The sequence below is a fragment of the Cupressus sempervirens genome, chromosome 6, assembly GCF_028749045.1.
Source record: "Cupressus sempervirens isolate cs-2001-9-10 chromosome 6, ASM2874904v1, whole genome shotgun sequence".
In the NCBI taxonomy this organism is placed as follows: Eukaryota; Viridiplantae; Streptophyta; class Pinopsida; order Cupressales; family Cupressaceae; genus Cupressus; species Cupressus sempervirens.
In genome coordinates, this window is record NC_143123.1 from 414,043,244 (window position 1) to 414,048,105 (window position 4,862).

The window sequence follows — 4,862 nt, forward strand, 5'->3', positions numbered from 1 at the left end:
CTTAAACATTTGGAAAGCATCAAATTTCTATTCCAAAAACATAACTATTATCATCCTAGAATAGTCATCAACAAATAGCATTATGTACTTATCTCCTTGTATCTTTGCACATCAATTGGTCCACACAAGCTAGTATGAACAATCTCTAGTATTTCTTTAGAGGTATAAGTTTTAATCTTAAAACTTATGAACCTCTAACTTTCTTCATGTTACTGATAATAACCAAATTAACAAAATTAACATGACATAACCTCTTATGCCATAGCCATACATCATCAAATTTTACAAAAAGACAAGTAGCATCCTCTATATCAAGATAGAATAGATTACTTCTAGTTTGATCTCCCTTTCCAATTAGTTTCCCACTTGTGTTATGTATCTTAGCAATCTTGTTTTCAAATTCAACCTTAAATCCCAAATTATTCAGTTGTGACACACTCAAATTATAGTTAAGTCATTCAACATAGTAAACATTGTCACATAGAATCTTGTCTATGAGTTTGATAGAACCTTTTCCTTTTATCAAACATGGTGCATCATTACCAAATCTTACAATATGTCTATCATAACAATTTAGGGTAATGAACTTAATTTTGTCTCCAGTCATGTGATGTGAACATCCACTGTCAATGATCTATCTATCATTCTTGTTCACATAAGTTACAAGTGTAGTTGCATCATCTTCATTAAATTTTCCCTTCATTGCAACATATACCACTTCATCATCATGTTCATCATAATCATCCTTTGTTTCCTCTTCAACAATATAGCAAGACTTTGTACCTTTGTCTTTGTAATCTTTTTTGTCTTCATCTCTTCTACTCTTGTACTTGTCACCACCTCTATAGTTCTTCTTCTCTAGACATCTAGCAGCAATATGACCAACCTCATTGCAATAGAAACAAATGATGGGTAACTTACCTTTGAACTTACCTTTACCTTTGTGGAATCTTCTTGCTAGTAGTGCTTCAAGTTGTTCAATATTCTCCTCATATGTATCATTGTCACTGGACATAGACTTATTTTCCTTCTTCTTCTCATTAGGTTCCTTTAATGACACCTTAGCTTTGAAATCATATTCAATCATTTTAGGCTTGTAATTATCAAAGTTAGATATCTCAAAAGTAGTGAGTCTACCTACTAAACCTTCAAGTGATAGCTTATTCCCTAGAATACATCTCAGTTCTTGAATTGCAAAAACTCTAATAGCATATACAGGTAGCAGTGTTCTCAAAACTTTTCTTAGTATAGTATCATCATCTATCTTACCAGTAGCTCCTCTTATTGCATTGACAACTTCTTTTATCCTTTCAACATATTGAGCAATATTCTCACCTTCCTCCATTCTCATATCATCAAACTTACCTCTGAGACTTTTAGGTTTGGCTCTAAGAACATATGCATCTCCTTCATAAATACTGGTTAGGGCATCCCATATTTTCTTGGCACTATCAAGACCTTTGATATCATCAAATTTGGCATAACTTAGGGCAAAGGCAATCTCCAACATTGCCTAGTTGTGTTTTTTATTCTTCTTCATATCTTCAATAGTTGAGGCACCAATAGGATTAACATACTCCATAGAAATGGTAGATTGTGCATGATCTCCAAGTCCTCCATAGTGTAGCTTCATCAAACTTTTCCATGCAGGAAAGCTATCTCTATTGAGCTTGGTTACTTCTCTTTTTTACATCTTTATCTTTGTGCTTCTAGTACTTTCAAACTAGTTCTCTCAAGCAGATGGCTTTGATACCAATTGTTGGAATACTTTAGAATAACTGAGGGGGGGTTGAATCAATTATCCAAGGCCCAAATGTATAGATAAAAAAATTTCAAAGCTTAGTGAACCCATAAAATATTTATACTCATGCATGCATCCATAATCACTAAAAACTTTTACGGTACTATCAAATCAATTTGCAAAAATGTAAAGCATGAAACATAAAAAATTCATCAACACACTTGACATAATGATTTACGTAGAAACCCAATTTGGAAAAAAAAAACCACCAGTAACATGCTACTCTTTTCACTCTTCTGAAGTGATGCCCTATGAAAAGGCCAACCCTGTTAAAGGTTACAATACACACTGCTAAATGTATCCCTATTAAAGGATTTCAATCACCTTTTTAGGAGTGAGCCTTGTTAGAGGACTTTAGACCATTCACTTGGAATTTCACCTTATTAAATGATTTACAAATGATTGTTAGGTCAACTTTAATCCAAAGGATTTACCCTAAACTAATACAATTTTTAGAGAGTAATAGTAAGGCTTTGATCTGATACAAATTACAAGGTCTCTTGCAGATTACATATCTTTGTTTAGTCCACTTTGAATTCACCTAAAAATGGTTTACCTCAAATTTTGTGCCACTAGCTCATCAACCTTATCTTCTACCTGGTTCACAAAATCCATGAAAACAAACTTGTCAGCTCAGATTCATCGAATCTACAATCTTTTAAATAATGTAGCAACTTGACATTATCAACCTTCTAATGCTTGGCACATACTATGTTTCTTAGCATCAACTATGAAATTACTTGGCACGAACTAAAGTTTACTAGTGCTCAGTATCAACTAAACTTTACTCAACATCAACCATTTTTCTCGGCATACACTAGAATAAATATTTACTCAGCTCCAACTAATTTTCTGCTTGGCTTGTACCAACTTTGCTCGGCACCTACTATCCACTTGGTCAAGCTCGGTAGACAAACTTTGTGCAACTTGTTCTTCTAAACTTTCTAAGTGTAACCAACCTTTCTAACCTTAAGTAGATTATCAATAAATCATGTCATCATTGTTTTAATTGATCCGTGCACTTCATTACATAATCATAACCTTTTCTCTAGGTGTTATTGTTACATCTTTTGATCAAATCCTCTTCATCAATCAACTAAGTGATAGTATTTGAATCTTATAAGCAATTGTCTTATCAGCAAATAGCAAGTTTGACATCATTGACAAAACAAGGATTGAAACACATAGTCTTCTTCAACAATCTCCCTCTTTCAATATTTATCAACAATGATCTTTTCAATTAAATCTCAACATTTCCAATACCTAAAGTATAACGTAGATAAATAACCAATCTTTGTATTGCCTAATTTAAATAATATTTTTATAATTAAATGTGATGCTAGCAAAGTTTCTATTGGAGTGGTATTGAGCCAAGGGGGAAGGCCAATAACCATCTTTACTAAGAAATAGAATGATAGAAAGAAGTATTAAACATATGATTTGGAGCTTTATGCTATGGTGCATGCCTTGAAAAAGTGGGGGCATTGTTTTATTCCCAAAAAATTTATTGGTTTAACTAACAATCATGCTTTGAGTTTCTTGAATGGAAAGAAAAGACTAAACCACAAGCATATGAAATGGGTGGAGAGAATATAATAATTCAACTTCACCATTAGGAACATAAAAAGTAGGGAAGAAGAGGTAGTACATGGATTGAGAAGGAGGTAACTCACACTTCAAGAAATACAATTGAAACATGTAGGGATTGAAACCTTAAAGACATGTATCCCATTGATGAAGATTTTAAGGAATCTTATAAGGTTTGCAGTCAATTTAAGAATAGTTTTCATTCAGATTTTTTTGACTTTGTACTATAGGAAGACTTATTGGTTACACAGAGCCAACTTTGTATGCCAAATTTCTCCATGAGAGAAAATATAATCAAATAAAAGAATAATGGAGGTCTTGGGGGCCACTTTGGACTCAATAGGACATTGTATCTAGCAAGGAGATTCTTTTTTAGCTAAGGTTGCAAACTGATGTTAGGAAGTTGGTCGAATCATTTGCGATATGTCATAGGGAAAAGGGTGTATCCACCAATGCATGCCTTTATCAACCCCATCCTATGTTAAATATACCAGGGTAGTACTTGAGCATGGATTTTGTATTAGGACTACCAAGGGAAATGAAAGGATTTGATAACATATTTGTGGTTGTTGACAGATTCAATAAAATGCTTAATTTCATCCCTTGTAAGACAAAAAATAATGCAAGTTATATATATAATTTTTTATTTAAAGAGGTTTTAAGGATTTATGGTTTTCCATTATCAATTATTAGTAACATAGATTTAAAAAATTTGGGTCATTTATGGAGAATTGTATGGAAGAAGTTAGGAACATAGTTTTCATAGAGCTTTACCTACCATCCTCAAACTGATACGATGACTAAGGTAGTTAATATACATTGGGAAACCTTTTGAGGTTCTCTACTAAGGAACATGGATAGTCATGGAATATGGTTCTACCACAGACAAAGTTTTCCTATCATGATTCTACCAATAGGATTTTAGTGAGAAGCCTTTTTGAAATATTTTATGGTAGTCACCCAAAAGGAATCATTGAGTTGGGGATATTGAAAGAAACAAAGAATAGAAATCATCTTGGTGACTATTTTGTAGAGGCCATGAGGGATATTCATGAATAGGTGGGAGAATATCTTTCCTAAATGTTTAAGGTCAAGGTGGACCCAAAAACTTATGGTCCATCTGAATAAGGACAAGTTGCCAAAGGGGAGTTATAAAAAATTGAAGATGAGAAGGATAGGTCCTTGTAGGATAATCAATAAGTATAGGGTCAATGCATAAAAACATGACCATCAAACATATCCCTGACTTCAATATTTAATGTGGCATATCTAACACTTTTCAAAGGTTATATACCTATCAAAGAAGATGATACAGGGATACAAGATGAAAAAAAACATTAAGTCATAGTCCTACCTATCACCATTGAACCTAAGATAGAAAACATTCTTGAAAGTTAAAAACTAAGAGGAAAATGAAGAAGGTGTACATGGAGCACCTAGTTAAATGGAAGGAAAATCCAACATCAAAGGCCAC